This window comes from Ambystoma mexicanum, chromosome 10 (genome assembly GCF_040938575.1).
Source record: "Ambystoma mexicanum isolate Mex_15411 chromosome 10, UKY_AmexF1_1, whole genome shotgun sequence".
In the NCBI taxonomy this organism is placed as follows: Eukaryota; Metazoa; Chordata; class Amphibia; order Caudata; family Ambystomatidae; genus Ambystoma; species Ambystoma mexicanum.
The window spans coordinates 866,360,701-866,388,526 of NC_090932.1; the positions used below are offsets into that span (position 1 = coordinate 866,360,701).

Consider the following 27,826-nt stretch of genomic DNA (forward strand, 5'->3'; position numbering starts at 1 on the left):
TAAATTTCCCTGACCAGTTCATCCATAGGGCGTTTCCCTTGGACCCTTGTTGGGGAAACCTAGACACGAAGTCAGGGCATTCTGTGTTTAGGCTTGTGGTGAACAAATCTAATGGGGATGACCCCATGGGAGAAGACTCTGCCTAGGATATTTTTGTTGAATTGCCACGTGTGTTCTTCTGGTAGAGGGTATCTGCTTAGAGAGTCTGAAAGAGCATTGAGATCCCCTGGAACATGTTGAGAAGTTAGGAACATATTCCACTCAAGTGCCCACTTGCATATTTTCTGGGATAGTTTGGACAGACCGAGTGTGTGTTCCCCCTGCTCGTTTATGGAGAATATAGCAGTGGTGCGGTCTGTGAGGACTTGCGCTATTTGATTTGAAAGATGTTGTTGAAAAGCTTGAAGAGCCTTGAGAACTGCCAGAAGTTCTAGGAAGTTGATGTGTTTTTGGGCTGTAGCGTGTGCCCATTGCCCATGGGCTGTGTGGTGGAGGAAGTGGGGCCCCCATCCGGCGAGTGAGGCGTGTGGAGCTAGGATTGCTTATGCTGGTGGAACTCGAAAGGGTTTTCCTTTTAGCAGGTTTTACCTGGACTACCAGCGAAGAGCCAGCACCAGGGTTAGAGAAACAACCACTGATCGCTTGCCTCAGACCATTGTTTTGCTAACTGTTACTGCATTGGGCGCATGAGGCCATCATCCCAAGCAAGCGCATTCTTTACATACAGTTATCTAGTGATCGGCCTTGTAGTGAGGAACTTGCAACAGCATGTTTTGTACACGTGTTTGACAGGAAAGCCAGCTAATCTTTTATCTTTAGAATTGCTCCCGGAAATTGCTTTATTTAGCTGGGTACTAGACTTCTGTTCGTTGATGGAAAAACCCAAATTGAAAAGGTGGTCTATAATATTTTGTGTGTTTGGTCTGCAAATTTGAGGAGATTCCCCGGTGATTAGCCAGTCGTCCAGATAAGGGTATACAGGGATTGATTGCCTGCACTGGTGTGCTGCCACTACTGCAAGCACCTTTGTGAATACTCTTGGCGCTGAGGCGATGCCTAAGGGGGTACCTTAAACTGGTAGTGTACTCCCGCTATTTCGAATCGCAGGTATTTTCTGTACGCAGGGAGCATTTAAATATGAAACTATGCATCTTTCATATACAATGTTACCATGTAGTCCCCCCCCCCCGTTTTAAGAGGGGGGATTACTTCTTGAACCGTGGTAATGTGAAAGCTTTGTGGCTTGACATATTTGTTCACAGGGCGCAGATCTAGGACTGGGCGCATGGACCGGTCTTTTTTTGGCACAAGGAAGTACGTTGAATAAATACCCTTGTTTACCTGGTTTGCTGGGATGATCTCTATGTGTCCTTCTCCAGCAGTGTCTTTGTTTCTTCTAATAGAATGCGCCGTTCCTCTGGCGTCATCTTTCTGTGTCTTGTTTAAGGAAGGCATTGTATCTAACAGTGAAGACAGACACAAGTGATTACAGTTCAAGGGTGTTTACTGAACTTCAATGGGTTGGTTGAACGCCCATCTAACCCTAAATCTAAGGATGGGAGCATGCTACGACCATCAAATTATAATAATGCAGTCCTAGTGGAGTCTCTGTCAAAATAAAAGGGCCTATACTAATAAACCTAATGCAAATCCTTACTTCTGTATACAAATGGTGTGGCACAACAACGTATGCAAAAAGAAAAGTGTTCCAAGAAATTATAGATCAGTATAGTTGAGCAGTTGGCTTCCCTTTCCCACGTTTTTAGCACGGGACAAGGCAGCATACTCGAGCTTCGCACACACTCTGGCTTCTCTGCTACGAAGATATAGTTCAAAGTATAGGTATCAGGGCCTTCTGCCAAAGTCTCTTTCCCAATAACAGTCTCTTATTGCAGAGGGCCAGATGTAATAAACAAGCACCAAGGTTCCTTTCCTATCAGGATTTTGACATTCACAAGTTCTCGGGTCCACTTTCACCACGGGTCTCCCTTATTCGGGCTCGAACACCTTTAGCACAATGTTCACAATTGATCTCCCTTGTCCGGGCTCGCACCCCTTAAGCACAATGTGTACAATTGGTCTCCCTCGTTCGGGCTCGGACCATGTCCTCTCACTTTCTAAGCTTTTCTCCTTGTATCAAAAATCAAAGACTTTCGATTGTGCAATGGATTTTGCTAAAACCATTGCAGGACCACTTCGATTCACTTCCTTTCTCGTTCTCATCTTTTACTTTCGCTTCACTTCTTGGCTGGATACCCCAGAGACCTTCAATTGAGCACACTCACGTTGCTGGACCACTTTGTGATTGGTATTTTATTTTTCTCTGTTAAAGTTGAAACATCCATCAGCAATTAAGCATTCCTCACGTCTTTCATTACACGCGTTACCAATCTTCATTTGGGCGCTGGTTATACAATTTTGCTGCTTCAACCTTGACTTCAACACAGACTGAACTTGCATCGGTCTCCCCAACTCACTGGCTGTGATGATCTCTCCGATAGTGCTTTGATCCTGCAGCCAAGGACGGTACCAAGGCAGCTGCTGTGCCTCCCGACTCGGTCAGCCATGCAGGAGGTCCCCGGGTATCTCTGACACACAATGCAGGATTCTTCAGTCTGGTTTCCTGGCCTTGCGCTTTTTATTCTGAATGATTCTGGAAAGTAACTGTTTCTTGCCGGAAAGGTCAAGGGTATTTTCCTCCTTGAGCACCCTTCTTGGTTTTCTGTCTTTCTTCCCTCGTTCAGCTGCTGTCTGGAAAATGCTGTTCCTTCGTGTGCTTTGCCTCGCTAAGAGTGTGCTCTCATGCTCTGCCTTTTATCCGTGTTGGGAAGCTTAATGGAAGTCAGGTGTTAGTGGTTACCAATAATTGCCTTACCTTGCCTGACCATAGTAGTGGAACATGTCAGATACAATGCTCTGGTGTAAATCGGTTTTCTCTCAGAGCTGGCTGTCCGTGTGGAAGTGTTCATGAAAGGAAAGCAAGACATAAAATAAGCAATTTCGCATGGCAATTTGCTACACAATTCTGTAGGTTTGCCAAGCAAATGGACACTTGTGTAGCAAAGTTAGTTATTTAAATTAAACTCTTCAATGCAAGCACAGCTCGCCCTGCATTCCTTGCATGCTCTCAGTGCTCTCTTCACCCTCTTTTCTATGTTCACTTAGAGTGCTAATGGAGAGAAAGTGCAGCAGTAATCATCTCCCCCACTGCCAAGTGCCAAAGGAATGTGTAGGAGTGCTAGGCAAGAATTTATTTTATTTTCTCAAATAAATGCAAACCAGAAGTAATCAGGATGATACTTTTATTAAGCTTTTTATATCCTGCCTGGCAAAGACCAGTATGTTGTTAGGGGGGGACCCCCAGGCAGGCAGAGCCGTGCTAGGAGTCCAAGGATGCTGAACTCAAGGACACTCCTTCCTCTGCCGAAAAGAATGCAAAGTCCACATAGTAGCAAGGTGCAGCTGCCATTTATTACAGCCCACAAAACCACAGGGATTACATGCATGGAGGGAAGTCCAGGCACCTCTTGCCATACTCTGGCTCGCAGGCCAGTTTTGATGATGTGTGACATCATAATTTGCGTCATATTCTAGGCCCTTCTCCAAAACCTAACGCCACTCCTGATAGGTTGCTGAGTGGTAGTTTCCAATTAGGAGCATATATAGCAGTTGTGTTATTGGACTAGCCCGCGTCCGGTGCTAGGCTTGGATCACCCCCCAAAACTGAGACTTACTTTTTGTTACAGTATGCAGATCTTGTGTTTGGTCAGTCACCCGTGCTGCCCACCCCTAGGGCCATGATTTATAATTGGCTGAGCTGCAGGCCCCCAAGCCTGGGACAACCTTAGTTCCCAGCACATCACATACCTGTTCCTTCTTCATGTGCAACTATGTGTTGGTGATATGCAACAATGTGTCTGCAGCTTAACTGTGTGTAAACTATAACTGCCATGAGAGCGCTCCGTTTCCAAATGCAGAACTGTAGCTTAAGTGTAGCGACTTTGTTGCAACCATTGTCTGCTCCGTGAGACGGTTGGCTCTTCCCAGCCACCAGTTCTTTGCACCTTGTCAGCTCGACCGGGTCACATGCTTGGAGACCACATTTGTGATCAGATACTCCCTATCTGACTAACCTTGCACTTGGCCCGCACAGGCTGCACTACAACTGTTTCTGATCACTGTATTCATTTATTTATTTCACTTATAATTTATCTTGTCCTCTCTTATGCTCTGCACTGTCCAATTCCTCCCCCCTCCCATGCACTTTCTCCCTTTTCCCTTCCCCATGCACTTGCGCGTTCTCAATGTCACTGGGCCTAGTAAGATCGCTGTGTTTTTTCTCTCCACTGTTCCCCTCCCTTTGCCTGGTCGCGCTCTGAAGCACCTGTGTATGAGCGCGATATAAATAAAATATATCACAGCACAGGAGCTCTGAATTATTCTATATTTGTCGGAGAGCGTACCCATGGTCCTTCACGCGTCAAGGTCCCTCAGATTATTTCTGACACGAGGTTGCATGAATTGTAGTGATAGTACAGATGTGATAAAGCAGAATTAGTAATAACCCAGAAAACATCTATGCACCTTCTACTCCAGTAGGGGAGAATGGGTTGGCGCATGTGCAGGTAAGCAGATAAAAGCACCAGAAATACGATTACGGTGATTCTGGAGCTTGTGGATCTGCTTAGATCATGTGCTCTGCATAAATTAGCAAGCAGTATCTGGAGAAGGAGGTTAGAAGGTACAGCAGCAAAGAGATGTTTTAGGACCGTTTATCCCACCTGTGAATCTGCTTTAGGGTGTGTATCAATGCAGTAATGCTGTGTGAACGTATCAAGGGAACTCCATCTAGCAGCTTTGCAGATGGCGTCCAGGGGGACGTTTGCAATGAAAGCTAAGGTAGCCCCTGCACTTCTGGTAGAGTGTGCCCTGGTGTGAAATTTAGAACTTTCTTGGATACGGAATAGCAGAGTTGTATGCATTTAACTATCCATCGGGAGATGGCGCCTTTTGATATGTGATCGCCTTCTCTACCAGGCGATATGGAAACAGAGAGCTGGTCTGTTTTCCTTAGGGGTTTTGTTTTGTGCACATAGTACAAGACCGCCCTCCATACATCAAGTGTATGGAGGCTTCTTTCTGCTGAGTTTGATGGATGCTGAAAGAAGGTGGGAAGTTATATGAATTGGTTTACATGGAACTTAGAAAGAACTTAGGTGAGAACCTAGGATGTGTTCGGAGGACAACCTTGTCCTTGTGTATAATGAAAAAGGGGTCTTGTACAGACAAAGCTTGTAGCTCACAGACTTGTCTTATGGAGGTGATAGCTACTAGGAATGTAGTTTTATAGGTAAGATGCTTTAGGCTGGCCTTGTGCATAGGCTCAAAGGGTGGCCCCTTAAGCTTGGAGAGCACAACACTGAGGTCCCAACCCAGGAGAGGGTTGGAAATTAGAGGATATAGCCCCTTTACCCCTTCTATGAATGCCTTAATGACAGGGACTTTCCACCGGGACACCTTGTTCTGTGATGTGGTGCAGCCGATCGGTTCGCCAGGTGCACCTTTAAGGAATTAAAGACTAGGCCGGAGTCTAGTAAGTAAAGCATGTAGTGTAGAATGTTAGCTGGAGAACATCCTAATGGGCTTAATGATTGTGATGTGCACCATATCACACATCTTTTCCACGTATTAAAATAGCAGTGTCTGGTGTTGGGTTTTCTTGCCTCTTTAAGGATATCCATACACCTGTGGGAAATGTTTAAGTGGTAAAATGGTCAAACTCTATGACTTTAGGAGCCAAGCTGCCAAGTTCATTGATTGTGGGCGTGGGTGGAAGGATGCCCCCTTGTGTTGGATCAACATGTTGTGCGGGCACATGAGCTTGATTGGGTCACACATCGCCAGTTTAAGCAGATGTGGAAACAAAGGATGTCTGGCCCAGATAGGAGCAACTACGATCAGGGTTACTTGTTCCTGGTACATTTTGTGCACTATCCTGCTCAAGAGTGGTGTCGGTGGGGTGGCGGGGGGGCTCTAGAAAGTGTAAGCAACTTCATCCACAGGGCGTTTCCTTTGAACAAGTCGAGTGGGGGGCGACCCAAAAGTAAACTATTCTGTCTAGGATATCTGTTGAGTTGCCACCTGTGTTCTTCTGGCAGTGGGTATCTGCTTAGAGTGTCTGCCAGAGAGTTGAGTTCCCCTGGTACGTGTTGAGATGTTAGGAACATGTTCCGCTTGAGACCCCACTTCCATATTTTTTGGGATAGCTTGGAGAGACAGTGTGTGCCTCCCTGCTTGTTCAGATAGAACATGGCTGTGGTGCTGTCTGTGAGGACCTGCACCACCTGACCCTATAGATGTTGCTGAAAGGCCTGCAGAGCTTTGAGGCCTGCCAATAGCTCCAGGAAGTTGGTATGTCTCTGGGCAGTAGCGTGTGTCCACTGTCCGTGGCCTGTGTGGTGGAGGAAGTGTGCCCGCCAAACGGCGAGTCAAGCATCTGTAGTTAGGATCGCTTGAGCTGGTGGAGTGCGAAAAGATTTTCTTTTTAACAGGTTGTCCTTGGACCACCAGTGAAGAGCCTGAACCAGGGTTAGCGAAACAACCACTAGATCGTCCCAATGTCTGCTGGCCTGAGAACACTGTTTTGCTAACCATTCCTGCATTGGATGCTGGTGCGCGTGAGGAATCAAAAAATCCAAGAAGCCATCATCCATAGCAAGCGCGTTGGTTTGTGTACCGTTATCTGGTGACTGACCTTGTATTCAGGTACCTGCAAAAGCATATTTTGTAATCTCTCGTTTGAAGAGGAATACCAGCTCCTCCTTTGGGTTTAGGACAGCCCCCAGAAATTGTTTCATCTGGCTAGGGACTAGACTTGATTTTTTCTTGTTGATAGAGAAACCCAGATTGAAGAGTAGGTTTATTGTTTTTTGCGTATTTATCTTGCCAATTTGAGGATATTCCCCAGTCGTCCAGATATCGGTATACTGTGATGGACTTTCTGCGCAGGGGTGCTGCCACTACTGCTAGCACCTCGGTGAACACTCTTGGTGCAGAGGCGATGCCGAATGGGAGTACTTTTAACTGGTAGTGTACTCCCGCCATCTTAATACGCAGGTATTTTCTGTGCGCAGGGTGCATTGTCATATGAAGTATGCATCTTCCATGTCCAATGTCGCCATGAAGACCCCCGATTTCACTTAAGCGTGGTCATGCAAAACCTTTATGGTTTAACGTATTTGTTTTCGGGGCGCCCATCTAGTACTGGGCGCATGATAAGATCTGTTTTTGGCACAAGGAAGTACGTTGAAAAAAATACCCTGGTTTACCTGGTTTCGTGGGACGATTTCTATTGTGTCCTTCACAAGCAGCGCCTTTATTTCCTCTAGCAGTATGGCTTTTTCTTCTGCTGTTAGTTTCTTTTGTCTTGGCGGGCGGTATGGTGGTTTCTGAAGCAACTCGATGCAGTACCCACCTGCCACAGAGACAACACCCACTTGTCCGATGTTACCCCCTGATACAGAGTTTCATTGTTTGGGAGGGGCCGAGTCTCTCCCTGGTGAGGTTCTGCCTCTACCTCTGCCTCTTTTATGTCCCCTTTAAAGCTGGGTGAGGAATTTTGGCCTCGAGACTGGTTACAGGACGAGGACTGTCCTCCCTGAGGGTAGCCAAAGGAACGCTGTCCACTCTGGCCCTGAAATCTCTTAGAGTCTGGGGAACCAATTGGGAATACGGTCCGTTTGTTAACTGCCCAAGGGACTTAAAAGTGTCGTAATCATCCTTGGCACTCCTTAGGGCGTCTTCTATGGCCTTACCAAATAGTAAGTTTGGCTCTACTGGCATGTTCAGGAGGGTTGCTTGGGTCCCTAGCTTAAACCCTGACTGCCTAAGCCAGGCATGCCAATCTGCGTCCCTTCAGCTATGATGCACCCTGCGTTATCTACTGCATCAAGAGTGTTCTTCAGGATGCAGCTTGATCCTTGTTTGCCTTCTGATACAGTATTAAGCAGTTGGGCCCTTAGTGGTTCTGGGACAGCTTCTAGTTGTTGTTCCAGCTGATCCCATTGTGGCAGCCGTAACTAGCTAAGTGTCGTGTTGTTAGCAATTATTTTCTGGTATGCTGCTGAGGAAGTGACCTTTTTCCCAAAAGCATATATCTTTTTACTCTCCTTGTCTGGCAAGGCTTCTGCCGTGGCCAAGGCAGTGCCTGCTCTTTTTCTGGTGATGGTGACCACAAGGGAATCTGGTCTGAGCTGGCCCCTAGTGTTTAGGGTGTCAGTGGGTGCGGGACCGAACAGCTTTTTTATTCTTGGGTTGACCGCCTTTGTAAGATTAGGTGTTACTGGGGATGGTTGAGCATGTCTCTGGACTGACTGCAGAAGAGGTATGAATTGAGTGGCTATCTTCTTGTCCCCCAGGATGTCTTCCACAAAGTCCTTATCGACTTGCACCTTCCGAGTATCAATGTTGAAATATTGCACTGCCTTCAGTAACAATTACTTGTACTGGAGTTGGTTGTCAACTGGCGAGTCTGCAACCGGCTGGTCCTGATGGTCTGGCGACTGTACTATGTAAATGTTGTCATCATCAGCATCGTAGAACTGGTCTTGGTCCTGGCTGTAGAGGCCCCCCTGATACCTTGCTTGGTCGTCATAATATGAATCCTGAGACGAGTCTTGGTAATGAGTGGTGTCTTTAAATGCTCAGGCTGGAATGCTTTCAGCAGAGGTGCATGGCTGTGGCTCAAGGCGAGACTTTTGACAGGGGGTGGCTCTGTTGGTGCCCCTGGCTGTGATGCATCTCTAAGTACTGTTAATTAGTCGGGTGTTTGTCCACGAAGTTTCCGAAACAGGACCTTCTCCCTAAAATATTATTAAATTGCTCTGGTGTAAAATGACATTCTGGTAGGAAGCCCAAGGTGACAGTGCCCTGGGAGGGAGTGACATCCGTAGTAGGGGTGGGCTTTAAGAGAATGCTATCTTTATGGCGTATTGCCCCAGAGAGGGTGCCTAAGGGAGTAGAAAACTCTGCGTGCTTTTGGGGTCAAGGGCATCGAAGGCTTGTGTTTTTTTCGGTGACCTTGCTTTAAGTAGTGAAGCACTAATGTGTTTTCTAATTAACACTTGTATTTTCGGTGCTTTCTTAGGAGACTTGATATGCCTTTGTACGCCTGTTTTTCAGGGCGCGAAAGGAGGGCCTTCTTATATGCGGTGTCCCAACAGACCTTAGGTTTTCGGGAACTGTTATTAGGTGAAAGCGTGTTAGATGGCCCAGAGGACAGTGAGGAACCTGAGGCTTTATCCCCAGTCACTGCATGGGCCTCGATGCTAGACGATGTCGTCAAGAGTCGGCCGTGGGGTATGTCTTTAGTGTGCTTGTGTTTGGGTGTGCCTTAGCCGCCGGGGGTCTTCTCCATCACAGGACAGCCGGCCTGCTTCTCAGAGTTGGGAGCTTGCACTTGGGGTCCAGGCGGATCCCCATCACCCTCAGCGTCACTCATGACTCCATAGCTGCCCTCGCTTGAGTCTTCCGTCACATCTATGTAGGCCTCGGCCTGCATGGCATGAGCGGCCCAGTGTTTTGTACACCGATTCTTTAGGGTTTTCGGCCAAAAAACTGACAGGATCTAGAGTGCTTTTCAGCGTGATCCCTCGGGAGACAGTGATTGTACACTCAGTTCATGTCTTTCCACAGGAGGGACATTTTTTGAAACTTTAGTTTTTATTAGCATTTGTGACTGTCCAAGTAACATTTAACTGTCCCCCCACCCCATCCCTCAATCAGTAAGCATTAACAGTGGTTTCTAGAGCTCAGTAAATTGGTCCGAAACAATGGGTAATGTGCTATGAGTCTGCTTCCCCAACTGGGGACGTCGATACCGGTGCTTGAATACATGAATGGCGCTTCCTCGCCCTGTGTCTCAGAGTTTCTCCACATTGAGCTGGATGTTGGCTCCCCGCCCTCCTGCCTTCCCTTCCCTTCCCTTCCCTCACTCCCCCCACCACAACACCACCATCACCCCTCCCCATTCTACAAGGGACCACTAGATCCTTCAATGCACTTCCCATCCACATTTCTGCCTCACCTGTCCCATGCTGCTCGGAAGGTGCCTGGGCCATCCATCTGGAGTTCACCAAAGCAGTCGGCTTATCCATGAGGAACATGTTCTTTGCTTTGGTCTGCCAGTCTTCTTTACTTGGAGTCACCGGGCTCTTCCATTTCTGCGCCAGGAGTAACCCCTGTGCCCGTAGCATCGTTTCCCAGATTATGGGGTACCTGTACATGTCCGAATCCCTCGGGGAGGCCTAGTAACATTGTGCGCGGGTCTCGTGGGAGTAATTCCCCTGTGACCTCTACCATCCATCCTCTCAGATCATCCCAGTATTTTGGTACTTTCGGACAGTGCTACCACACGTGTCCCCTTGATCCTACTTGACCACATCCCCTCAGACATTTCGGGGAAGCCCCCCGCAAACATTTCTGATAATTTAAGTGGGTCCCTATGCCATCCTTGAAGGATTTAAAAGTTATGCTCCATGTCTGTTGTAAATAGCTTCCCAAGGAAAGCTATTTTGAAAACCTTATTCGATACCTCTTCTGTAAGTTCGTCCCCTGCTAGTTCATTCCAATATTGACGGAACCCCTGTCTCTGTTAGGTTGTTAGTATTTATTATCTTGTACAATTTTGACACCATCCCCTTCCGTGAGTCAGTTGATTCAAATACTTTTTTAAAGGGTGTCAGAGATTTCTTGAACTTTTGCCCCCATGTCTGGTCGCATAGAAGACCCTTCAGACTAAGGTATTGGAATACTGTGATCATCCCCTGGCCCAGGGCCTCTTCCATTTCCTCATACCAGAGGAATTCTCCCTTTGGGAACAATTGACCCACCTTTTCCATACCTTTGTCCGACCAGGACTGCGCATTCCTGAATCCCCCGTTTCCCAACCTGAGTTCGGGGCCCCATAGCGAGGCCATTGGGGAGGGCAATGTTGACAGATGTTCAGTTTGTGCCCCCTCCCTCCACAAGGACCACAGTACCCGTAGGGTTGGGTGATTCATTATCCTGCTCGGAATGGCCTTTCGTGGGGCCCAGAGGAGGTCTTGCACCTTAAGCGGATGAGTGTCCATGTCTGCCAGGTAGGCCCAATTTGTACCCTTGCCATCTTTCATGTGTTCTAGGAGGACCCGGAGGTGTACTGCTCAAAAGTAAAGGCGGAAATCAGGCAGACCAAAGCCCCCTTCCTCCCCAAGGAGTGTGCGAGTAGTTCTCTTGGTCCTTGGGGTCTTACCCTGCCAGATAAATACTTGGACTGCTTTCTGGAGTTCCCTAAAAATCCGGTCTGGGACTCTTGTGTGGAGGGCCGTAAAAAGGTATAATAGTCTCGGTAAGATATTCATCTTCACTGCGGTAATTCGTCCATACCAAGACAAAATCATGTTACCCCACCGTTTCATGTCCGTCTTGATCTTGACCATTATAGGCTCGTAATTGGCTAGTGCCAGCTTTGAGAGATCCCTAATAAGGTTGATGCCCAGGAAACAGATTGCGACTTTCTCAACTCTAATCCCCAGGAACGCATCTAGGGGGTCCATGATGGAGTCTTGCACTCGGATAGGAAGCAACATGGATTTTGATTTATTAATTTTTAGCCCTGAGAATGCCCCAAAGGTTTCTATTAAGGAGAGGAGGGGTGGGGGCAACAGGTGTGGTTCCACTAAGTATTCCAAGGTATCTTCTGCAAACAAGGGGAGTTTGAATTCCACCTGGCCTCGCTGGATACCCAGAATTCCCGGGTGAGTCCTCACTGCTATAGCTAGGGGATCCATTGTGAGGGCATACATCAAGGGGGACTGGGGACACCCTCGTCTTGTACCCCGAGAGAGACTAAAGGAGGCCTTAAGCTCCCCGTTTACTTGCACTTTTGCTGTGGGTTCCCTGTACAAAGAGGCTACCCATTTTCTCCAATGCTCCCCAAATCCCATCTTCCGAAGGAGTAGCATCATGTACCTCCATTCCACTCTATCAAATTCTTTCTCTGAATAGAGAAAGCAGACTTGCGTCAAGGTCAGACCCCTGAGAATAGTTGATCAGATCTATAGTCTTCCGGATGTTGTCCGGGCCCTGGCATCTTCTTATGAACCCCACCTGGTCCCCATGGACCAGTGATGGCATGATCCCCTCCATCCTTTTGCTGAGTACCTTCGCCAGGATCTTGACATCCGCATTAAGCAACAATATTGGTCTATAGGAGGAGCATTCAGTTTGGTCCTTTCCTTCCTTAGGTAGTACCAATATGATGGCTCCCATCATTTTATCAGGCAGGATATCCCCTGAGAGGACTGCATTAAACACTTTAGCTAGGTGTGGGGCCAGTATGGAGCGAATAAAATTTCACTGAGAACCTATCCTCCCCTGGTCTCGTACCTCCTTTCATTCCCTTAATTACCTGAACTATTTCCTCTTCCGATATTCGGGCCTCCAAGTTATCAGCGGCCTCCTTAACCAGGCCAGGTATTGGTATTGTCTTGAGGCAGTCCTCAATTTGGGAGTCATCACCCCAAAATTCAGACTCAAAGTCTCTCATAGTAACACTGGAAGGTATCGCCTATACTCGGGGTGTCATACCTCAGTGTCCCTCCGTCGGTTTTCGTGGCTTTCACCATCCTGCTGTTCTGGGCCTCCCTCAGCTTCCACGCCAATATTTTATCTGCCCTGTCCCCCTTTTGTAATATTTTTGTTTGAAGAACTGGAGGCTTTTCTCCGCTTTATTCAGCAGAAGATCCTTCAGTTGATTCCTATATTGGTCAAGTGCTGCTGTCTGGGCTGGGGTGATGGAGTTGCCCGGGGAGCAGCCCGGTTGTAGCTGCATTATTTTCTCTCTGAGGGTTCTTTCCTGGGTTTCCCTCTCCTTTTTTTTTAGCTCCTATTTTTATCAGGACCCCCGTATAGTCGCCATGAATGCTTCCCATAGTGTGTGTGGGCTGACTTCCCCATTATCATTCAAGGCGAAATATTCCACGATGTTCTCTAGCACCATTTTAGCAGTTACCATATCCTTCAGTAGAGTATTGTTGGACTTCCACCGTCCCTTCCGTCGTCGACACCAACCTCCCATTAGAGTGATCCTTACCAGGTCACGGTCGGACCAGGGAACTGGGTCTAACCTGTGGTCCGTCACATGGGGAAGAACTGCGCTATCTATCGGGATATAGTTGATCCTTGAGAAGGATTTGTGTATCCTGGAATAGTATGTGTATGGGGGAATCACCTGTGGCCGTGCTCTAGAGCGTATCTTCCAGACTCAGCTCATAGTTAATCTTGCAGAAACTTTGAGAGGTGGGGTCATCAGCCGCATGAGGGGGGCCTGGGGTGTCATCCTCTTCCTGTCTCGAGGGATTCAGTACCATATTGAGGTCTCCACCCACTATTAGTGCCCAGGACTCGTCTCCCGTCTCTCCCATTTCCTTTCCCACCTGCTGCCCCTGCTGCCTCCCCAGTGGTCCGTCTCTGGTCGTCGCCGGCATCCACATATTCCCGGATTGCTCCTCTGATGTCTTCAGGAACCAAGCACAATCGCTGCTCCATGTACTCAAAAGAAAAGGAAAAAAGATAGCCCCACTGGTACCAGATCCCTTTCTCTTTTATGCATTGCGTTAGAGGGCGACACAATCTCCGCCTGGCCAGCGTGAGGGCTGAGAGGTCTTGGGAAAATAGATATTCGTGCATTATTGTAAGTGATGCTGTTGGCTTTCCTGGCTTTGTCCAGAATTTTCGTTTGCTCTGCATAATAGTGAAGCGCACCAGGATAGAGCGCGGTCCCCCAGCCCTGCCCCCCGCTCTATGCACTCTGTCTATTGTGGGCTCCGTTGTCGCCTCGTTCCCAAACAGGAGGCGAATCACAACCCTAACCACTCGGCATATATCCCTTTCGGTTTCTCCGTCCATTTCCGGAATGCCAAAAAGTCAGAGGTTATTCCTCCTCTCCCTGTTCTCGAAGTCATAAATCTGTAGGGCTCTTTCCTCATCCTTCCTTTCCAGTGCCGCTAGTGTATGGTCTATCTGCGCTTCCATGGTTGCCGATGATGACTGTTTGGATTTCAGCTGTTGTAGCCTGTCTTCCACTCTGTCCACTCTCTGCTGATCCATTTTGTCAAATTTTTGGCTCATGTCAGACAGCATGTCCCTTATTTCCTACAGCCCTGCTGCAAAGCCCTTTTCCATGGTTGTGGTGTCCTTAACGGGTTTCTCGGCCTGGTCCATCTTATTTTCCAGGTTCAGGTCTCCCTGAACCCTCGTCACCTCTCGGAATCGGAATTCCTGGAGGGTTTCCCTCCAGCTCATACAGCCCTGGTGTGACAGCTCCTGGAAAGTCGGGTGCGTGGATGCCGGCAGGGTAGGACTGAATGATCCCTGTCACTCTCTAGGTTAGTTGAGTGTCTATTTCACCCCGCTCTGCCCGCAGCCAAATCCTGTTGGAAGGTAGGATCCATCAAGGGGGCCCTCACCATATGTAGGGGTTCTTGATGAAGTCTGTGGCCCTAGTGCGATAGCCGAGTTGCCATGTTGGTGTCCTAGAATCTCTTCTTGGATAAGGGTGTTCCCCTTTCGTGGGCCCCGGCTCCAGTTCCCTGGCCTCCGCACTGCTGGTCAATGACCCAGTCCGTGGACGTCTCCACGGGGACCTGTGGGTGGGGTGTCTCCCCCTTGAATCTCCTGACTCCGGTGTCTAGGGGCCGGTGTCACCCTTCGTGCAGTTATGGTCCCCTTGGTCTTCCGTATCCCCTCGAGATCCTGATTAACTTGTGCAGTGAGGGGACTGGGGAGGGGGCGGGGGAGTGTTTCAGATTACCCTTTCCTTCAAGGGGATGTCTCGTCCTTTGATGATCCGGATGTCAGGCTTATTGTTCCTTGGCAGGCACTCGCCCCGGGTGTATTCCCAGGGGCCACCACCTTAATGGAACCTTAGTGGTGTTTCCTGCTTCTGGGCAGGGGGCACACGGGTGACGGGGGTTGTCTTCTCCCCCCCCCCCCCCCAACACCCATCCCAGCTCGGGGGCTATGGCCTTCTGGCATGCGTTCCTCCCCCTCATTCACAGGGGACTGTGGGATCACTGTCTTGGGGGAGCACCGTGAGGTGCGCTCTTTGGGGGGATGCCCTAGATCCGTGGGCTTCTTCTCACCAGGCCGAAGGTGTGGGTGACTGTGGCCCAATCAGGCCCTATGGCATGCGGGAGCCCGGGAGCCGCCCGCGGCTGCTGGGAGTGGTGGATTGTCTGTATGGGGAAAGCGGTCTGAAGATCGGGTTTTGGTACTTGTTGTGTTTGCTGTGTGGGCTTTGCGGTGCTATCATACGTTTTCGCCCATGCAACGCTATTACACGTTGTAGCCCAACGTCTTTCCCCAGCCTGGGCTGATCTCGCAATGTTTGGTGAGGGTAGTTGCAGGCCGTCTCCTCTGCACCGGCCGCCCCCTGTGGCTCTCAGCGTTCTTAGTTTTGGCCCCTCTCTGCCCCCTAGGACTGTGGTTTGTGGGGTGAGCACACTTTGCTGTCCCTGGCACTCGCGTTCTGGGGGGCAGGTGTTTATTCCACGTCCAACCCATGCCTCTGGCTGTCCATGCAATCCGTTCCCTTCTCGCTCCTGTCCTGGAGCCCAGTGCACTCCTGTGTGGCCCCCTCCTTTCACGATCCTCGTTCGCCTGGAAGCACCGTCCTTCGTTCGACCTGGGGCCTACCCGGGACTCGATTAGCTGCGGATCTCACACAGCCTTGGCGCTCCTCTTCTTCGCCCCTCCCACAGGCCACCTGTTCCCGGCCTTGTAAACCTTCCATGGCGGAGCGGCCCCCTCCCACGTTTCATGCAGCTGTCGGGGAGGGGGGGGGGCCATCAACTCCGGCTGGGGTCATGTCCGGTGCGGCCCTGGAACACCCGCTTTGCACTGTGGAATCGCCCGCCCGGCTCCCGGTCAGAGCATTCCTCTTCGGCCTTCCCTTGGGATCCCTTTTTTTAGCCCCGGCTAGGAGGGCTCGTTCTTTCCTTTGCAGACGTCCTGCAACATCAGGTTTTTCCTGGGGCTGCCTCAGGTGGTCCCCTCACGGGTCCCACACCACAACGCTCTCAGGGGGTGGGTGGGTCTTACAGGGGGGGCTCAAGTCACTCTACGGCCCTGCCTCGACGGAGATCGGCACTCAGGCTGCCATTGCCTTTTAAGAGGATTCAATTCAACACTACAGCTAAGCCAATGCCTAGTCTGGGCTACTGAATGGAAACCCTTATTGATATATCTTTATGTCCAGTTCATGAGTTCTGGATGACTACCCCTATATAACACCGCTCTCTTAGAATCCCCCTGACCCCACTGAGCCAAGAAGTAGTTCTGTTTTGCAAGTTTAAAAGGTTTATTTGAGAATTTAAACAATATATATATATATCACACTTTATAATAAATTAATATCTGATAGTACACTTAGACATATGATGTTGATCAACAATGGGTAATCTGGCACTAGCACACTTCTTTACAATCAATGAGGAGTTAGTATAGGATGGATAAAGTAGCAAAATACTTTTATGATTTCAAGGGAAAAGCAATGAGGAATAAAATGCAGTACAGAAATACTTGATATGATTTTAGCAAGAGACAAGATAATCACTTTTCTCTGGCAATTCACCCCCCTCCCCTATGCAATGTAAGAAATGGAAGGAGATGGAAATAACACACACAGTTCTTAGGAATGCAATCAAATATAATTCAGTTCACCCCAGCAAGCTTAGACCACAGATAGAAGTTTGAAACACAGGCCCAAAATGCTTTTAAAAGGTGATGGCAATGAAGTGAGAAATATGCTGAAAATGGTTTAAATTCCCTTTAGGAGGTTCAGGGGGAGTGGTAGCTACTTGGGATAAGTTCAGGCTCACTTTAGCAATGATTCAGAGATGGTGATTAAGAGGCAAACAAATTTTTAGCAAGGAAAGAAATGACTGCTGATGGTTACACGTGGCTGGATTTTTAACCAAATCGCAAATCGCGGTAAAATTCGCAAGTGCGTGAATCGTGATTACGGCAAAAGTATAAGGAGTAGCAAGTCGGTTATAGGCTTGTTGGAAAAGGAAAGTTAAACCAAGTTCGTAGCCCAAACGGTTCCAGAGATACGGACGATTAAATAAAGGTAGTTTTTCGGATTTAAAGTAAACTCAAAATGACAGGTGACAGCTTTGCAGCTGCAGAATTGACAAATGACAGTGGTGCAGCTTTACAAATGACAGGTGACAGTTAGGAGGCAGTTCTACTTAGGTTAAATAGATTGAATTATATTACTTTAAACTAAGAGATTTGGTTTTGCCCCGTCCTAGCTGTGCTCACAATATATTTGGAAGGACTGGGTCGCGCCACAGATCTGTCAATCAGGCTAGCGGCACTTCACAGCGATCTGGTCTCTCGGTCTGCGGTTCTGCACGGTCTGGTCTGGCACTGGTCTGGTCTGTCCGGATACAGCGGTCTCTGCACGGCTCCTGGATCTCTGCACTGGTCCTGGCAAAAGTTCTTGGCAAGGGATTCAAGCAGCTCGCCCGGCTGTGAGTAGCTTGCAATGATTTGAGGCCTGCTGCAGCGAACTCAGCTTGTGGTTTTAGGCCTCTGATTTAGGTTCTAAAGTATAAGTTCTAGGTTCTGGAGTATGTAGCTGGAGTCAGTCTGGAACTGGTATCTTCTGGATGTTGTGTGGTCCGGCAAAACGCTCCGCAGCAACTGGATTTGAATCTCTCTACCTGTCCCAGCAGTCTCTTTTTATGTGTTTTGAAAATGGGTGTGTGCCTGGGCCTAGCTAAGCCTGCCCCTCTCTACTTGTCATTGGCCCAATTCTCCCCTCTCCCATGATTGGGGGAAGGAAATGTGAGTCAGAGTGATGCTGTAGGTTTTATGGTTCAGAGGATCCTCCCCTGGTCAGTTTGCCCACAAATCTATATTTGATTCAAATACATATTGCACAGATACACAGTTGTTTAAAATTACATGCACCCATCACATATCACATGAGGTATACTCTGTTCAAACTCTGCTCTTCCTGGGGGCTTGCATTCAGAAATGGCAACATTTTGCGCTTTTTAACTGGTTTTGCAATATCGGACATTTACCCAAATTTACACACATGTGCGCAAGGAGTATGGACATTAATTGATGAAGTGTCAGATTTTTAACATGCAGACATTTGGAGTGACAACCTCTTTTCCGCTCGTAACCCCCCAGATCATACCACCGGGTCCTAAAACCTCTTAAAATGTGGGCAGAAAAATCAAGAATTATGGTATCATTTAGATAATTTTGACAAGTCCGCACCATGAGTTATACATCTTTCTTAAAATCATATTCTGGCCAACAGGGGTGTGTCTTCCCAGGTCACATGGTGGAGAAACCAGTCTATCCACTTTCTTTAAGCTCAGCCTGTGCTCAGAGGGGGCTGCCCCTCCCCGTTTCTGCCAAGAGGAAGCCACTTTTACGACGCCCCCAATATAACATTTGCCTGAGTCCAGGACAGGCCTTTGTTCAACTCCCTGTAGCTGCTCCACCCCTAATCTAATCAGAGAGGTGACAACTCCTTTTGGCAAGGGGAAGAGTGGCTGAGCAGGTTTTAACTCCAGTGGGGGTAGATGTCAGGCAGAATTGGAATCTCTTTAAGCCAGTTTTTAGCTACATGTCATTTTTTTGTTCCCAGTTTAAATCACTTACGATTTTTACATACACATTAAATAATTACTTCCTTCAAGTCATTTCAGAATATAGTTTTACATTGTATCCACCTCTTAGCAAGTCTTTCCTTGGTCTGGTTTTGTTTCATTTGTTCAGTTTTACACAAAAGTCTGGTGGTTTTAAAACGCCGGCTTTCTGATAGTGGTGAGTACTGGTAATGCAACCATTTTTGGGATTTAAGAAAATGAATTCCCCACAGTTCTGGGTTGCTTTTGGCAATCAGCATTGCCATTACCAATGGTTTCAGGCTACTGTGTGGGTAGCCCAATGGTGGTTTTAGGCAGTGCCCTCCTGTGCTCACAACATAGGCAAAAATGGGTGGCAGCCTATTCTTCATGCATTTCCCTGTGCATTTTCTGGGAGGTTCTGGCCATCATGATGTTTTCCATGCCAGTACTGCACAGTTTTCCTATTCTGGCGTACATATGGGCTTTTTGGCCATCTTGGATTTTCTAAGCCCACAGCACCAAATGTTGCAGCATGATAGCTCAAACGTGGGTCAGGACACCCAACAGCCTGTACGCCCCCTGGTGGCCAACCGGAACAACATTTTAATGGGGTTTTGGCCATTATGTTTTAACAGGGTAGCTGGGCGTAAACAGAAGACAGGGGATAATGGGATAAACATTCCCTAAAAGAAAGTCGGTATAGAGAACCTCCCCGCTCTCTCCTTATTGTAAAGGGCAGAGACCCAAAGAGGCCTGTAAGACCACGTCTTGTCAAATTAGTAGTCGTCGAGGATGTGGGTGTTCGACAGGAGCCGTCGAGTGGTTGATCAGTTGTGCGGCGAAGCGCACAACAAAGGAAAGAAAGTCTACAATTAAAACTATAGTAAATCAAAGGCATCAGCCTGGAAGAGAACTCTGCATTTGCAACAGGACCATAAGTACAGTACATGTCACACTAGGGATAGTATTACTAATCATGGCCTGTCGACGTCAGTTTGAGTTTCGAAAATAAATCTTGTAATACTCTGCGACTTCCACTAGATGTCGGACTAAGCAGATCCACAAGCTCCAGAAATACATTTACTACACATACATAGTTTCATCACCTTTTGCAATAGACTACTCGCTTTCCTTGTTACATATGCTATTGTTGTTTGGCAACATGTCACCTATGTTGGTATTCAAAAATGTCATTGTTTGCAGTTTTCTGAGCACAACAGGCAGTAGGTCAACAAAAAGGTATATAACCTGTGTTAGGTGGGTGATGTGGAGCCTGTCCAAGGGAATATGGCATTGTTGCCTGGTCTCACATTTAGAGTACTATTATGCTTCAGGACTATTTGTACTGTTCAGTTTCCAATATGTCAAGGTTATATCATATGATTAAGTTTCAAGCTAATTTGCGGGCCTGAGTGGTGCTGTTTGAGAATCAAATGAGTTTGCTGTGCAAGTATGTAGGACATTGCAGCATATTGTTTGTTGCTCCATGCCTGCAGGAGGTTCTAATGATTTTACGTGGGCAGTTAAGTAGTGGGTAGTTAAGTAGTTCTAATGATTTTAAGTGGGTAGTTAAGCATGCCTGCAGGAGGTTCTGGCTCATGTATTTTTTTTTTACCACATATGTGTTGGTTTGTTATTGTCTATTATGGGTGAGGTACATATTACGGTAGGAGAAAAGAAATTAGCCAGATTTGATGAGCCTGGCACAGACGGTAATATGTTGAGAAAGACTGTGATGGTACGTTGCGTGCCTGCAGTCTTTTCAACCTGGTCCTTTTTTGGCACTTTGAGATCTTCCGGACTTCTAGGACTTTTAGCAGCGCGGGCTGAGCAGCTGTGCAAGCCATATTTGCTCTTTGGAAAATTCAAGGAGGGTCACTTCACTAATTGCTGGCCACAAAAATCTTATTGGAACCAACCTTTCAGAATCATTCGATAGCCCCTCTGCCTCTTGTGGCTCTGGCGTGACCGAGGACTCACACTTCTTCCACGCTAGATGCAATAGCCTCAAGTGTTGAGGCTCTGTTGGCCCTGTGCTCTACGACTGCCAAAGAACAGAGACAGTCCAAACAAGTTCTAGCCATGGTCGTTGATGTTGTCCTGGAAAACTCCTCCTCAGTAATTAAACTAGATACTGCAGAAACCAATGGCCGAAATAAACGTTTCTATTTATAGTGAAGGAAGCTCACCATTAGTGAACAATTTAAATCCTAAAAAAGACCCCCTGGAGACATCGGGTCGCAGGAAATAGCCAGGATCGCCTCTGCAAGTACTGAGGAGGTGGACTGGGATTATGAAGAGGTCTCTTTGACCCCTTCACTCAATAAAGATGACTCTCCTCCCACGCCCCCCACCCCACGCTCCCTGCCCATGAGGAAAGCAAAGAACAAATCTGTCAAAAGGAAAAAGGTGATGAAAAAATCCTTAGCAACTCATACATCTAATGATGGCACAGTCCGGCAAGCACATCTTAATTTGCTTGTTACAAGCTGCTTCCGTGCAATCAATGAGTACAGCGCTGCCCAAAACAGCTCTTTTAAGTAGAAGGTCAGCTGGCCCCGAAATCTCGAACCTATCGCAACGTATAGCTGCTGCTTCTGACTGCCCTTCCAGGCATATCCAACAGCGCGGCACTCTACCACCTACGCATGCTTTGATTTACATCTGGATATGACCAATAACATCAACACTGACATACATGGATCCCATATAATATGCCCCGCTAGAGTTGTCAACCGAGGATGGTCACATTCTTGGAAGGTCATGATCTAATATGTTTGACCAGAGCTAACGCTCATCCCAATTCTAATTTTACCTGATCTAATGGTCGCACCAAATCTTTCATTGTTTATGTTGTGGCAAATCCCAAAATGCTTAGGAGTTGTGCATTGCTAAACATTTGTTACAATAACTTGAGTGATCATGCCTTACTCACATGGACATAAAGTTTAGGACATTCTTACACCTCATCCCATTGCAATAAAGCTATTAGGATTAATCTGGCTGGTAATCATATAGTGTGGTCGGCTGAAACGATTGCCAAATTTAGCAATGCCATACTAGTGAACGAAAATCTCAGAGTCTTGGTTAGCATTGGGATATTGAAATTATGACAGCTAATTGGCTGGCTTTATATGTACTCAAAATTCTAAGGCTATTGGTAAACAGAGTAGCTTGACCATGGCCACCTTTGATTCTGCACAACAAATTGTTTTTATCGCAGGGACAGGGCAATGATTAGAAGACAACCCTTACTATCTCCCAATGGCAAAAAAGTGCAGTTTACCCTTTTATCTACACACCACAAAAACTGTCTGACACAACATAAACAATGTTTAAATAATGTCAACTGGCTATTGTTTTTTCAAATATTGAAGTGCAATGATAACTGCAAATTCAGTTCAAGCCTTAGGGAATACCTGGCAGGACCTGAATCTATTGAAATTAACTCTGTATCTGAATTTCAGTAGATGGAGTACATACATAATTTGTACTTTGTAACAAAGAAAGGATAGCTATTCCCCATCAAATAAACTCTTTGATGAAGACTGAAGTGGAGGATATTATTCTCTTTAAAGTATAAGTAATCTGAAATCCTCTCGCGCTCCAGGCCCTGATGGCATAGCCAACATCACTATTAAAGCCAACCCGGCATTCTGGGCTAAAGTCTTGCTTAAACTGTTTAGACATATTGAGAGAAGTGGATGTGCCCCTGAAATTTGGCTAAAGTCTATACTTATTCCTGTACATAACAAACTGAGACGGACACAATCCTTTTAACTATAGACTCTTAGCCATGCTTGAAACGAGCCAGAAGATATTTTCATTCATTCTTCTAGTGAAACTGGGTACTGGAAAAAAGCTATTAAAACCTTTCCAGACGGTCTTTAGAAAGGGGCATGCTACATTAGACAACATCTGTACCATACCACACAATTTCTCATGACCGAGACCTGACTCTGCCCCAATTTAAACCTCTATTGTTGTCTTGACTATATCAAGGCTTTTGACCTAGTATCCAGTCAGCATTTATAGACTAAACGCGCTTCTTGGAGGATTGACTCATCTTTTATATTTTCATAAATGACTATTTACTGATCTGACAGTTGCTGTCCACTTAAATCAGGAGGGAGAAATCACTGGGTTCATCAAGATGAACGTGGATTGAAGCAGGGATGCATTCTCGCAACCATTCAACCTTTAGGTAGCAGATATGGCCAGTTTTCTAGAGACAGCAAGAAACTTAACCCCATAAGATCAATGGTGTGGCCATTGCCTGGCTTGGGTACTTGCACAATACTGTCCTTGACCAGGCCCCCATAGGGCTCCAGCCATCATAAGACGCTCTTGCAGATTTTGCACAGGTCAATCACATGATTAACACACAAAAAGTAAAATTATGTGCAGGGGTTAGTCTCCCAAAAAAAATAAAAAATCTTTTGCATGGAAATTGGGAAATGGCCAACTGGAAGTGGTGGACACTTAGATTTATTTGGGCTTTCAACGTAAGCTTAACCACTTCCACAGAGATGAACAAGTTACTTACCCATGCTAACGTTATTTTGGCTGGATTCTCCTCCCACGTATTCCTTAACTTTGATATTTCCATATCCAGCTTGCTGCTTCGGAATTTTTATTCCAGCAGAGGGCGCTGCGCGTCTGACTGTCAGCTCGATGTCCCTCGGAGGCCCCTGTCTCGATGTCGACGTCATCAGTGGTATAAATGGTATAGGACGATTTTACCAACAAAAAATGGTCGCAATGACCAAAAGTTCTAAAAATGCTACGACCAAAGGTTCGAACACCAAAAGTTTGAACCTTTGGTGGTAGCATTGTAAAAACAAAAAAAAAAATTTAAATTTTTTTTAAAAAAAACTGGTGTTGCAGGGGTGTCCTCCGCATCGCCCCGCTCACTGCACTTCATAGTATAGTGAGTGGGGGCTGCGGTGGACACCCCTGCACCCTTCTGTTTAAAAAAAAAAAAGAAGAAAAGGACCCTGTGGCACCGGTTCCCAATCACAGAAGTGAAAGGGAACTGCCACTGCAGGAACACAGCATGAAGATGAAGGTAAGTGGGGTTTGTTTATGCTGAGGGTGTGGGTGGGGGGTGTTATGGGTGTGTTGTGTGTGTGGGTGTGAGTATGTATGTGTGTTCGCATGAGAAAGGTGCAAACTTTTGGTAGTTCGCACCTTTCTCATGCAAATGTTTCGGTTGCGGTAGTTTCAGCTGCGGGCAAATCACTTAGATTCAGTATAAATAGTTGCGCGCAGCGTCCGTTGCTCAGTTCCGTTTTGAAGAGTTAGGTATTGTGTAGGATGAGACAGCTACTACCCTTGAGGGAGCGCAGACTGAAACTATAAGAGAAGTTTTACTGCGGGAAGGATGGGAGGGGTGATAAGGAATACGTGGGAGGTACATCCAGTCGAAAGAATGTTACTATGGGTAAGTAACTTGTTCTTCTAATGGATTGTGTCCTCCCATGTATTCCTCATCTTTGATAGACGCCAAAGCAGTAACGTATAAAGGAGGAGGGAGTAAAATTTGTATCCTTTAAGTATGTACAGAATGCAATACTGCCTTTCCAAATTTAGTTTCCTGGCTAGTGGAGGAATCCAAGCTATAGAATCTAATAAAGGTGTGTGCAGACGACCATGTGGCAGTTGCAAAAATGTCTTTTACCAGAACTCCCCTTTGAAGAGCTGATGAAGCTGCGATACCCCTGGTAGAATGAGCCCTCAGATGTTCTGCAAGGTCCCTACCTGCCAATGTGTAACATTCTGTAATAGTTACAATGATCCACCTTGAAATTGTCTGCTTGGTGATGGCTAGACCTAGCTTGTGACCCGTGTATCCCACAAATAATTGGTCCATTTGTCTTAACTTTGCCAGTCTGCTAATATAGAAGCTCAAAGCACACTTTGGGTCATGTCTGTGCAGCCTTTCTTCCTCTTTCCCCGGATGGGGAGGGGGGTAAAATGAAGGCAAGGTTATCTTTTGAGTAATATGAAATTCTAACACAACCTTTGGGCGGAAATTTGGCTTCACCTGTAGAATAACTTTATCTTTATGAAAAACAGTGTGAAGGGGTTTGCAGGATAAAGCTTGTAAATCCCTCACCCGCCATGCAGAAGTTATTGCCAATAGAAAAACAGTTTTGAAGGCAAGGAATCTAAGCAGGCACGACTGAAGGGGTTCGAAAGGAGTACCCATTCGAAATTTTAAGACTAAGCTTAGGTCCCACAGGGGGACTTGAAAAGGAGTTGGGGGTAAACATTGGTCAACCCCTTCAGTAATTGAATAACCAAAGGTATTTTGAAGTATGAAGGTTCCTCAGCAGTGCGTTTAAAAATGGATAGCGCTGTTAGGTGGATAGCGCTGTGCCAATCTGGAGTCCTACATTTGCTAGGTGTAAAAGGAAAGATAACACTGTTGGTGTATTGCATGAAAAAGGGTCAACATTTGTATCTATACACCAGCTGCAGAACTTGTTCCAATGGCAGCGGTATAGTGATTTGGTTGCTGGTTTTCTGGTCGAAAGCAACACCTCCATTACCTCGTCCGGGAGGTCCCAATCTTTGTACCTCAGCCTTTCAGAAACCATGCCTGAAGGCTGCGAATGGAGGATATGCGGGTATGCGGATGGAGAACCTGACCCTCCTCTCATGAGAGAAGATTCTCTCTTTGTGGAAGACAAATCGGAGGACAGATGGACATGTCTATAAGGTCCGGGTACCACGTTCTCCTGGCCCAATCCGGAGCAATTAGGCCCCTGGTTTTCCTGAACCTTCTCAACCTCCTTATTACATGAGAATGACGGGGACTGGAGGAAATGCGTAAAGGGGTGGATATTCCCAGTCCACCACAAACGCATCCCCTAGAGCTCCTCTTGGGGGAAAATTCCCTGGAGCAGTACAGCTCGCACTTCCTGTTGGCATTCGTTGCGAACAGATCCACTTGAGGGGTTTCCCCAAAGGGCGAAGATCTCTTGAAGGACTTCCTGAGCTAGTTCCCACTCGTGGGATACTGTGCTCTGCCTGCTCAGTGCATCCGCCGCCGTGTTCATCTCTCCAGCTACGTGGACTACCGACAGATTCCTTCTTGTTTTGCCTAAAACCAGAGCTGCATTGCCTCTCTGCACAGTGGTAGTGACCCTACACCCCCTCTTTTGCTGAGGCAGCAGATGGCCACTGTGTTGTCCGTTATTATCAGGACATTCTTTCCGCGTACAAAGGGAAAAAAGGTTTTCAGTGCTAGTCTGATTGCCCTCAGCTCTAAAAGGTTGATCGATAGTTTGGACTCAGATGGAGACCAACGACCGCTCGTTTGAATGGGCTCCCCACCCCGTAAGTGAGGCGTCCGTCCCTACCATTATCTCTAGCCATGGTTGCCAAAAAGGTACTCCCTTCAAGATGTTTCCTCGAGAAGCCCACCATTGAAGGCCCAGAGCAAATCTGTTCGGTATTTGAAGGAGATCTGACATCTTTCCCAAGAATTGTGACCACTGGCTCCTGAGAGCCCACTGGAGGGATCTCCTTCTCAGGCGGGCCTGACGCACCAAAATGATGCAGGATGCCATCAGGACAAGCAACCTTAGAAAGTCGAAGGCTGGAAGATATTGGGCATTTTGGAACTTTGTCACCATCTGTAAAATGTCTTGAGCCCTCACCTCTGGTGGTAGGCTTTTCCCAGAGATGTGTCCAGATTGCTCCAATAAACTGGAGTTTTTATGATGGTATCATGTGGGACTTCTTGAAGTTGAGGGAGAAGCCCAACCTCTGGAGGGAGTGGCAAACACTATCTAGATGATTCTGAGCTTGTTCCGGGGAACTCGCAATGATCAATTAATCGTCCATGTAGGGGTAGATGTGAACCCCCCCCCCCTCTCCTGAGACTCCCTGCCACAAGCACCATAAGCTTGGCGAAGAGCCTCAGGGCGGAGTATAGCCCAAATGGCAGAACCCCAAACGGATAGTGACAGCTGCCAATGGCGAACCTCAGGTAAATATGGGGAATACCAACTCTTGTTCCTCTCCGCCACAGGTACCGGTTCTATAGCTCCTTTCTCTAGCAGGCCCAAAATTTCCTGCATAAGGAGCGGGTCTGGAAACATCAAAGAGTTGTTCCCCGGTGGATGACTGAGGTGTGTGTAGGAAAGGCAGGCAGTAACCTTGGGCAACTGTTTCCAATACCCAAGCATCTGAAGTAATATCCTGCCATTCCGTCAGATGTTGAGTTAACCTGCCTCCTACTGATATCTTGTGATGCAGGACCTCAGAGGGGTTTTGGGGCAGCTGAAACAGATGCTGAGGGTAAAGCAGCACCTGCAGATGCAGACTTTGCCCTGTCCACAAAGGGTGAATGGTCTCTGGCCCCTTTGAGCGGGCTGTCCTCTGCCTTTTCCGAATGCGGAGTAATAGTGAAAGGACCTAACCCTCCAGGACGTACATATGGGGTGGTTTGGAGTTTGTCTAATTGCAGCTCCAAGGGATTTGGAAGTTTGCAAAATCTCCAAATTGTCATCAGCTTTTTTACCAAATAGATGGGTGCCATCAAAGGGCATATTCAGAAGTCTGGATTGCACATCAGGAGCAAATCTAGATTTCTGCAACCACGCAAATCTGTGGATTGTGGTACTGGCCCGCCATGGCTCTGCTGACGCTGTCAACAGAGTCGAAACCGGTTTGGAGGGATTCACATATCGCATCCTTCCCCGTCCTTGACAATATTCAAGAAATCGTCTCGTTTCTCCCCTTCTGGGAGACGGTCAGCCGCCATTGAAGCACACTCTCAAAGTGTGTTGCTGAATCTTGCCAGCGTGCACGTGGCGTTTGCAGACTTTAGCGCCATGCTGCATGCCGAGAAAACTTTCTTGGCCATGGCGTCAACCTTTTTATCGTCACGATCCTGCGGGATTGTGGGATATGCAGTTTGTCTTCCTGACGAAGTTGCAGCCTGGACAACCAAGCTTTCTGGGGTTGAATGTTTAGGTAAGTATGGAGGGTCTGCAGATGAAGCTCTATATTTTGCTGGCAGTTTCTTACTGACTGCAGGAATAACCTCCGGCATTTCCCAATTGTTGGACACTTTTTTCTGTAAAGCCTTGTGAAAGGGTACGATGGGATCTTCTTGT

At 47.2% G+C, this 27,826-nt stretch overlaps 1 protein-coding gene across 2 annotated transcripts in view; it reads right to left on the reverse strand.

Annotated features, from left to right (window-relative positions):
* Window positions 1–27,826, reverse strand: part of ATP13A3 (ATPase 13A3) — a 1,430,808-nt gene that overhangs the window by 423,787 nt on the left and 979,195 nt on the right. The gene's annotated exons all lie outside the window — the stretch shown is intronic.